A 10,821-nucleotide genomic window follows, 5' to 3' on the forward strand; every position below is an offset into this window, starting at 1 on the left:
TTTGTGTGACAAGGGGCACAGCAGGGCCTTCCTGAAACCACCCCGTGGCACAGTTCTCAGAGACAGAAGTCTGAGCTGGCAGAACATATAGAGGCTGAGGCATTTTATTTCTCTGTTTGCAGTTGATGATTATCTTTGTTGGTTAGAGGTAACAAGAATGTTTCTTGCTTTTTTGAACAAAGGTAGAAATTCCAAACCAGAAATACTTTGGTTTTGGTGCTTAGTTGTTGTTGTTTTATTTTTGTTTTCTTATTACAAAAACAATAGCCACTCATTGTAGAAAATTTAGAAAATACAGATAACACAAGAGAAGAAAGTGCTTTAAGAGGCATCTAGTATCCAGCTCTTTAAAAAATATTTTTTACTTTTGAAAATAAATCACTGTAAGTTAGGAACCTATGATTGTCACTAAGTAGTATCTTTGTATTTGAGAGTTTTAAAAGAGAAACAGCTCTATTCTCAACAGTACAACTAGAAATGACTCCACCAGCCTTTTCTGAGCGCACAGGGCTTTGGAGGAATGCCGTTTCAGAAAGGTGGTTCTGTTCGATTTTTATTCTTTCGGGCTCCTCTTCCTCAATTGTGAGGATACTGTGTGAATTATAGCCGCACCCCACAGCTTTGAAACAGAGCAGGGCTCTCTCTGCCACTTGTAACCCTATTGTGTGAGGGTGTATAAAGACTTTGTTTCTTCAACAGAAATGAGCTCCACGGCTCCATGGCTGGGACGAAGGAAGGGCCTGCCAGCACACACCGTAAATAACATGCCTGCTTGGGTTCATCCCACCTGCTGAGCCTGTCTTACTATTCAGCTATCAGACTTTGATTTCAGTAAATCAACATGAACTTGAGGACAACCAGCTTCTCTGCATCTCTAGTCAGGGAGCTGCAGGAACAAGGTTGAGCAGTGAGCTCGTCCAGCAGGGTGGACTGGTATTCAGCCAAGAGGGGAGAGAGTGTTTAGTGGCCATCTACTGCGTGTCTGGCCCTGCGCCTGGGCTCTGGGCACTGCGGTGGACGTGCCAGGTGTCCCTGTGCTCATACAGTCTTATGGGGAAGCCAGATATTCTGCGAGAAAGAGCACAACTGGAACAGACCCCAAGTGTGAGCCACTCTGTGGAGGACAAGCCTGGAGCGCAGAGCACAAAGCACGTGCTGGGTTGGGGGTACGGGTTGGGAAGCCACCCTGAGTCGGGGGCACAAGGAAGGCTCATGTGGACCAGGGACATTAACTGAGACCTGCAGTGTGCGTAGGGCTGAGCCACATGCGGGGCCTGTGTGGAGGGCTGGAAAGAGGAGTGCTTAAGGCAGATAAACAGCAAGTGTGAGAAAGCTTCCAGCTCTCTTGGAGAAACAGAAACAGGGCCACTGAACTGGAGTGGAGGAGAAGGGGGCAAGGTGGGGCCAGAGGAGACCCGTTCTGCTAATGAGGGAAAGGAGGCTCTGAGAAGTCAACCAACATGCCCAAGTTTTTTGTTTGTTTGTTCGTTCGTTTAATCCTCACTTGAGGATATTTTTTCCATTGCTTTTCAGAGAGAGTAGAAGGGGGGAGAGAGAGAAACATCGATGTGAAACACATCCCGCACTTGCCCCAACTGGGGCGGGGGATCGAGCCTGCAACAGAGGTACGTGCCCTTGACTGGAATCGAACCCGAGACCCTTCAGTCTGCAGGCAGATGCTCTAACCACTGAACATACCAGCCAGGACGCACCCAAGCTTTCATAGCTGGAACTCACAATCCCTGTTACCTTTGTGCAGCATTTGACCAAGTCGTCCCACTTTATTCCTGTAAGTCCACCACCCTCACAGCCTTGGTTTCGCTGTTCTCTCATCCCCAGATATCTGATGGATCCATCCCTCTCTTCATTCAGATCTCTGTACAAATGAGGGATGGGTGAGGCGACACAATCATATTAGTTCTTCAGGGGAACATCATTTTGGAGGCTACACAGCTGTTCAGGAGAGAGGTGATAACAGCAGGGATTAGGGTGATGGGAGAGATGGACAGGAAGGAAATCTAGGAGTGCACTGGGAGCCCTGGACAGCCTGGATGAGGCAGGTGAGGGAGAGGTTGGTGTCAGGGATGACCTCCGGCTTTCCAGCTTACTCGGCAAGGATGCAGGCCTAAGATTGGCCTGGTTGGATCATAATCTCACCCCCAAGGACAGGATCCACCGTGGCTTGTCAAACCCACTAGATTCACCTGGAGCTGGGGAGAAATTTCCTGAAAGGAAAGGGGTACTGGCACCAGGAAAAGAGAAATGGGAAAACCAGCTGAAGAGACCCAGCTGTAACTCCCACAGCTCGCTGCAGAGATAACACAGAGGGTCCAGTCTCTGGCCTTCGTGAGATACCAGCAATAAGCATCAGGCGTTTATTCGCCATTAATCGCCAGCTTGCATATGCCATCAGGCCAGACACCAGGGGACGCGATCCTGCTGCTCAGGAGGCCCCTGAGATTGTCAAATTCACTGTCATAGGCACACACCTGTAGGGGGCACTGTTACTCTTCTCACTCCCCTGGTCCCTGAAGTAGCCAAACAGGTGTCATTTTAGCTTAAATCAGAGGTTTAAAGGGCAGAGGGATTCGTTCCAACAGCTTCAGCCAAACTGGGAAGTGGCAGAAGGAGCTCAAGGAGTGTTGCAGCCGGAAACATTTAGTCCTAGTTTCGCATAAACACGCACAGTGACGCACATACTCACGTGCTCCTGGCATTCCTCAAACCTTGCCCATCATGTCAGGGAGACATGGATCTTAAGGGGGAAAAATGTCCTTTGTTTACTTTAGGTATTTCTTTCAGTGGTACCTGGGAGCCTTTGGCAAATATGTTAGAATTAAAAACCAAAATGCTAAGCCAGTGAGGAGGCTAACGTAACAAGAACTAGTCTTTCAAGGTCCCCTAAGGTACTCGGCAGAACCGGTTGTATTAATGACCAAGTAAAAGAAGCCAAATTGCCCAGGATGTTTGTCTAAGAAAATGATAGTGTGGCTTTCTGCGTATCCAGTGACGGATGTGGACTTGCCAGGGTTTGCTAAGGCCTCGTAAAGGGACAGTGGTGGCTGCAGGTTTCATCACGGAGAGGAAGCGTGCAAAGTCAGATGCTATATCTAGCACATTGGGGTTTCTTGGTTTGTTTTCCTTTTTTTAAGTATTGTTTTTAAAAAATATTGTTGGAAGTGGTTCAAGTGGTCAAGAAGGGAAATCACACTCGGGGGCAGAAAAGACATTGTGTCATAAAACAACAAACAGACAAGTGTCCTGGGATCTGTCACAAGGGTGTTAAACAGTAAACAGAGCCAGTTGCCATCTCTAAACTGGTGGGAATATTGGGCTGAAAGTATTAAGTAAATTGACGACCCTTCCAAGTTGGTAGTTTCTGTGCTTCTTGTGAAACAGGCCTCTAGGCCCAAGTCCACTGTCGGGATTGGCGGCCATCTCCAGGGAGGTTTTATCTTTGCTCTTGGCAGTTCTGCTCAGTAATAGGAACTACTGTCGATGGAGAGCTCTTGATGGGCTGGGTGCTCTGAGAGCTGTTCCTGTGTTGTTTCCATTACATCTTCACAGCAGCCTGTGAGGTAGCCCTGTACTCATCTCCATTCTAACATGAGGCCTTTCATCAGTGGGTTAACTTACTGAAAGTCTGTTAAAGTGGCCATAACTAAATGAAAGTCCAGAGCTAGTAAGCGATGGCACTGGGATTGAAACTCGGGAAGTTTGTGTCTTGAGTCTGCCAGCTGAGCTCTGGTTTTTAACTGCCTTCCACACTTTCTCTTCCACCTTGTGGCTCCTTGAATTCTGGTCCTTGCTCCAGTCTGGGGCCAGGCAGAAGGTAGGGTGGGTGGGCACGATGTTAACAGAGGCTACATAAAAGGCGGATTTTACGGGTGTGCTTCAGTTCTGGGTTGACCACGGTGACCTCCCTGCTGTCCACATGTGGGTGACTGGGAGCTGTGCCCAGGGCTGGCTCTGTTGCCAACAACTTTCCAGCATCCAGAGAGGATACAGGGATCACCAAGGAAGCCCAGAGGAGCAGAGACTCAGGTAACCTACCCAATATCCATCATTCTCTTCTGTCCTTAGAAACAGAATGCAAATTTTCTTCCAGCTGACAATGGGCCCAACGAAAAGACTAGATTTCCCTGCTTCCCTTGCACTCAGCCACGTGACTAAGTCCTAAGCGATGAGATTTTTGCAGAACTGTTGCAGAGTCTTCTGGGATTAAAGGAAGCTGACTCAACAGGGAGGTGAGTCCTTGTGTCTCCTTCATCCTTCCTAAAGCCTAGATGCAGCTGTAAGGGCTGGTGCCCAACAGCTGGCTTGGACACTAAGGTAATTTACTTTAGGTGGGAATGCTTCTCAACTTTAATGTGCATACGAATCACCTGGGGTTTTGTTAAAAATGCAAACTCTGAGTCGTAGCTCTTGGGTATATTCCCTAGCTCTTTTCACTGAGAGAACTTAGGTGCAGTAACCCTCTTAATATATATGAGTACACCTGACACCCAAATTCTGGCTCCTAAAGGCTATTTGAGAAGAACAGTAGCTCCAACCACCAGACCTGGCCTTCCCTGTGTAAGGGGACCTCCCAGGCCCTTCCTAATTCAAATTTTCCCCCATTCTGGGCCCTTCCCTGTCATCCCCCCCTTCACCTTGGATCATGTTCAAGAAATTTGATGAAAAAGACAATGTGTCTAATTGCATCAGTTGAAACCCTCAGTTATAAAGGGCATTAAGAACCAACTGATAGAGCAATTTCCAGGCACTGAACCATGGCTTAATCAAGTCATGCCTAAGAAAGATCCTGTCAAAATAGTGCGATGCCATGAACATATAGAAATCCTCACCGTAGATGGAGAGTTACTATTTTTTCAGACAGAGGGGCCTTTTTGTCCAACCCTAAGATTATTTCACAAATATCCTTTTATCCTGCCACACGAGCAGGCTGAAAAGGAGCCATCAAATTTACTCCGTGGAGCAAATATCATGTGTCTGGGCTTAACTTCTCCTGGAGCTAAACTTTACCCTGCTGCAGTAGATACGATTGTGCCATCCCAGCAGAAGGAAAGCAGCATGCTCTGTGTGTCGGAGTCGTGAAGATGTCTGCAGGAGATACCGAGAAAGTCAACAAAGGGACTGGCATTGAAAATACCCATTATTTAAATGATGGGCTGTGGCTTATGAAGACATATAAATGAGCCTCAGAAGGAATGCACTTGGGCTAAAACATGGAGATTACGCTGTATCTGTGTTTGTGTCTGAGTGATAATATGAAGACAATACCTCTGTGGTTATGCTGAATAAATTCAACAGATGCTAAAATAAACAGAAAAGGCAGAGCAATTGTCACTGCAGCCTGTGATGTCCCACTTGCCACCTTCTCTGTGATGCAGGGCCTGGACACAAGCTTGTTTGTTCACATTACATAATCAATAGTTACTAAAGGTTGGAATAATTAAGTTCTGGTCTCTTAGCAAGTTTGATGGTTACAATGCAATATTATAGTCTATATTCACCATACTGTGCATTAGATCATTAGAATTTATTTATGACTGGTTGCAAATTTGTACCCTTAAGCAATATCTGTCCTAACCCCCAGCATCTGGTGATCATCATTTTACTCTGTTTTTATGAGATTGGCTTTTAAAAAATATTATTTATTTTTATATCGATGTATAATTGGCACATAGCATTATGTTAGTTTCAGATGGACAGTTAATCATTCAATAAATCTAGTTAACACCCACCACCATACATAGTTACAAATTTTTTTCTTATGATGAGAACTTTTAAGATCTATTCTCTTAGCAACTTTCAAATATGCATTACAGTATTATTAACTATAGTTACCATGCTGTACATTGTATTCCCTTGACTTATTTATTTTATAATTGGAAGATTGTACCTTTGATCTCTTCATCCATTTTACCCACCCCATCTCCCCAACTCTAGCAAGCACCAATATGCTCGCTGTATCTATGAGCTCAGGGGTTTTGTTTTAAAATTCCACATGTGAGGTCATCTGGTATTTTTCTTTCTTTGACTTATTTCACTTGGCATAAGGCCCTCAAGGTCCATCTATGTTGTTACAAATGGTGAGATTTCTTTCTTTTCTTTGGCTCAGTAATATTCCAGTGTGTAATATACTTTTTTTTTTAATCCATTCACCTATCAATAGACACAAGTTGTTTTCATACCTTAGCTATTGTTAAGTACTAAGTTAAATTATTGTAGTTATATTTTTACTACTTTTCTCTTTTAACGTTTATACTAACTTTATAAATGATTAAACTACCACCTTTACATTAGATTATTTTGAATTTTACTATATATTTACTGTTACCAGTGAGATTTATACCTTTATATATTTTCCTGTACTAATTAGTACCCTTTTATCTTTAAAAAGTTCCTTTAGCCCTGGCCAGAGTGGCTCAGTGGATAGAGCATCGGCCCGCACACTGAAGGTTTGTGAGTTCAATTCCAGTCAAGGGCACATACCTGGATTCGATTCCCAGTCCTGGTCAGGGCACCCGCGGGAGGCAACCAATCGATGTATCTCTCTCACATGGATGTTTCTTTCTCTTTCCCTCTTTTCCTTCCTTTCACTCTCTCTAAAAATCAATGGGAAAATAATCAACAAAAAAGTTCCTTTAATATTTCTTGTAAGGCTTGCCTAGTAAGGATGAATTCCTTTAGTTTTTGCTTTTCTAGAGAACTCTTTCCTTCAGTTCTGAGTAACAACTTTGCCAGGTAGAATATTCTTGGTTGGCAGTGTTTTTTTCTAGCACTTGAATAGATTATCCCACTCTTTTCTGGCCCACAAAGTTTCTGCTGAAAAATCTGCTGAGTCTTATGGAATTTATCTTGCATGTAAGCAGTTGTTTTTCTCTTGCTGATTTTAAGATTCTCTCCTTGTCTTTAATTTTGACACTTTAATTATAATGTGCTTTGGTGTTGGTCTCTTTGGGTTCATCATTTTGTAACTCTGTAGGCTTGCTGGATCTAGATGTCTGCTTCCTCTCTTGGATGTGGAAAGTTTTTTGCTATAATTTCTTCAAATAAGAATTCTGCCCCTTTCTCTTTTTCTTCTTCTGATACCCCTATACTGCAAATGTTTACCTGCTTGATGTTATCCCGTAAGTCCCTTAAGCTATCTTAACTTCTTTTTTCTCTAATTGTGTAAGTTCCACTGCCTGGTCTTTGATCTCACTGATCCTTTCTTCTTTTTCATCAAGTCTGTTGTTGAACCCCTCTAGTGTGTTTCCCAGTTTAACTACTGTATTCTTCAGTCCTGTGACTTCTATTTGGTACTTTTTAAAATTTCATCTCTTTGTTGATGTTCTGTGTTTATCCATTCTTTTTCCAAATTCAGTGAGCATCTTTATGACCATTATTTTAAACTCTTTATTAGGTAAATCACTTATTCTCAGTTCATTAAGGACTTTCTCTTAGGTTTTATCTTGTTCTTTCTTTTGGAACATATTCTTCTGTTTCTTAATTTTCTTTCTCTATGTTGGGTGTTTATGTATAGATAAAAAGCTACCTCTCCCTGTCTTGAAGGAGTGGCTTTGTGTAGAAAATGAAACTTATTTACAATCCTACCCTAGCTCTTGTCTTTCAAATCTTTGTGATTGTCCAAGCAGCCTATTTTATTTTTAGAAGCTCCCCATAGTTGAGGGTGTGCCAAGACCTGTCAGTGTTTCAAATGGGAGGATCCCAGTCCATAGCTAGATTCGAGCTGACTGGAAGCCAGGCAGCAGATTTTAAAGTATGCAAATATATACAATTCTGTAGGACTGTAAGCATAAGTCCTGGCCACCAGAGTCAGGTGATGTAGAAATGTTCCCTGGGTAAAGTTATAAAAATTGAGATGTCAGGTTGAGTGTACAGGCTCCTTTCTGGGAGACACCAGCAACTTGGTGAGGTAGAGGGAAAGTAGAAAGATCACAATCACTGACTTCTGTCCCTGCAGTGCACCTCAGTAGGCTCCTAGAAGTGTGCCAAACCAGAAGCCTGTCTCATAGGGCAAAACTCCAGAACAAGCAAATAGGCCTTTTTCACAGAAAGTGTGGGGTGTGTTTCATTCTGCTGTTTGCAGTGCCCTGGTATAAACTGTCTATTTGTTCCTGTCCCATGGGACAAGGAACACAAACCCCACTGGCCACCAGAGCTAGGTGATCGGGTGGTGTCCCCTGGGTAACAGCCATAAAAACCAGGGCACCAGACACATGTGCAGTATCTGGGAGATACTGGTACTCTAGAGCACAGCAGAGGGAGAGTGCAAAGACAGTGCCTTCCTTTGGGGTCTTTGAGAATTTCAGTGAACCCTTATATGTGTGTTTAATTAGAAGCCTGCCCCTCAGGCTGCAGCTATGAAGATAAGCTAATAGGCCTGTTTTCACAGTAAGGCTGGATGCCTCAGTCTGTTGCCTTTTGTTGTGCCCTGGGGATGGCAGACAGTGAAGAATGCTTTCTCCATTGGTTACAGCCCTGTGGGACCTGTGAGCATAAGTCCCACTGGCCACCAAAACCAGGCAGTCTAGAGGTGTCCCCTGGTGTCAGGGACAAAAGTTAAAGTATTAGAGGAGGGTACAAACTCCTTTCCCAGAGATGCCAGCAAGCTGGGGTGAGGCAAAGGGAGAGTGCAAAAATGGTGCCCACCAACCTCCATCTCTGGAATGTACCCCAGCAGCCCCCCAGATGTCTATTATTTTAGATGCCTGCCCCATAGGCTAATGCTTTAAGATAAGCAAATAAGCCTTTTTAACAGGAAGTCTGGGTGCTCCTCAATCAACTGCCTCTTTGCTGGTCCCTGGGTTGGGTGAATCCAAGCACACAACTCTCTTATGAGTCACTTTTCAGTTCACTATTCCTCATGGTTATCAATGATGCAAGCCACATTGGTTTTCAAAGTTAGATGTTTTAAGGGCTCATCTTTCAGGTCTTAAAAGTTAGGGTGCCTGATGTGAGTTTCAAACCCTTAACTCTTCAGGGAGAAGCTCTGAATTGTGAGTTTCCTCCAGATTCAGGGCTTCTACACCAGGGGTGGGGATTATAGTGAGATTGTGTGTTAGTCTCTCCTGCCTGCTTCGATGGTTTGTTTTCATTTGCCCAAGGTGTAGGAGTCACTCAGCTAGTGTTGGGTTTTTGTCAGGGGAAAGTGTTCCATACGTGGCTGTAGATTAGTTGTGTCCATGGGAGGAGGTTAGTTCAGGATCTTCCTATATCACCTTAAGCCGGAACTCCACAAGTTTGGTTTTTGTAGATTACACACGAGATCAGGCAGTGTTCGTCTCTGATTTATCTCACTTAGCATAATGTCCTCAAGGTCCATCCTTGTTGCCTTGAATGGCAGGATGTCCTTTTTCCTCGTGGCTAAATATTCCATTGTGTGTGTATATAATCGCATTTTCTTTACATTCACCTGTTGGTGGGTACCTAGGCAGTTCCCATAAAACGGCTATTAACATTGGAGTGCATGTATCTTTCAGGTATCCTGTTTCCATTTCCTTTGGGTATATGCCTAGAATTGCTGGGTCATATGGTAAATCTATTTTTTAATTTTTGACAAACCTCATTATTTCCCACAGTGGCTTAAACAATTTTATTCCCACCAACAGTGTAAAAGGGTTCCCTTTTCTCCACATCCTAACACTGTTATCTTTTATAATAGCCATTCTAACCAGAAGGGGTATCTCATTGAGGTTTGATTTGCATTTCTTGATGATTACTGATGTTGAGCATCTGTTAATATAACTGTTGGTCATATGAATATCTTTAGAAAAATTCCTCTTGTTTCTCTGCCAATTTTTAAACTGGATTAATTTGTTTTGTTGTTGTTATAGGAGTACCATATATATTTTTAATGTTAACCCTATTCAATATATGGTTTGAAAATTTTTTTCTCCCATTCTATAGGTTACCTTTTCACTTGTTTCTTTTGCTGTACAAAAGCTTTTAAGTTTGATGTAGTTCTATTTGTTGACTTTTACACTTTTGATTGTGCTTTTGGTGTCCTTTTTTAAAAAGCACTGCCAAGGCCAATGTCAAGGGGATCGTTTCCTTCTAGTTTTCTGGTATCACATCTTACTGTTTAAGTCTCTGATCTCTTAATTTTTATGTACGGTGTAGGATGAGGTCCAATTTCATTTTTTGGCATGCACTTAGCCATTTTTCCCAGGACCACTTGAAGAGATTCTTCCATGGGTGTTCTTCGCTCCCTTGTTAAATATTAGTTGACTGTATATGCAGGGGATTTATTCTGGGCTCTCTACTCTGTTCCATTGGTCTATGTGTCTATTTTTATGCCAAAGACCACACAGTTTTAATTACTGTAGCTTTGTAGTAGAGTTGATCCTTGAACTACAAGGATCTTTACACACACGATTTAAAAAAGCAACTGCATTTTTTTAAATGTCTTTATTAATTTCGGAGAGAGGGAGAGGAAGAAACATCAATGATGAGTCGTTGATTGGCTGCCTCCTGCACCCCCACCCCCCCGCCCCCGGGGAAGGAGCTTGAAACCCCAGGCATGTGCCCTGACTGGGAATCAAACCTCAATCTTCTGGAGCACAGGTCAATGCTCAACTGCTGAGCCACGCCTTATTTCTGAGTTCATCGAACTAAGTTTTCTTGTAGCTCACTGAATTTCTTCATAGAACTATTTTAATTTTTCTCAGATCATATGCCTTTGCATTTAGTTTTTGGAGAATTCTGTGATACCGTATTTCCTTGAATAAGTGTTTGTAGGTATGCATTTCTGCTTTTGCATTTGAAGTAACAGACACTTTTTGAACCAAGGTTTTATGTCCTCTTTTGTTC

At 43.1% G+C, this 10,821-nt stretch overlaps 1 pseudogene; it reads left to right on the forward strand.

Moving 5' to 3' along the window:
- The first annotated feature begins 4,660 nt into the window (after positions 1-4,660).
- LOC107526158 (malignant T-cell-amplified sequence 1-like) lies at positions 4,661-5,198 on the forward strand (annotated as a pseudogene).
- Positions 5,199-10,821: the final 5,623 nt, after the last annotated feature.

Source organism: Miniopterus natalensis, chromosome 16 (assembly GCF_054644295.1).
Source record: "Miniopterus natalensis isolate mMinNat1 chromosome 16, mMinNat1.hap1, whole genome shotgun sequence".
NCBI classification, from domain to species: domain Eukaryota; kingdom Metazoa; phylum Chordata; class Mammalia; order Chiroptera; family Miniopteridae; genus Miniopterus; species Miniopterus natalensis.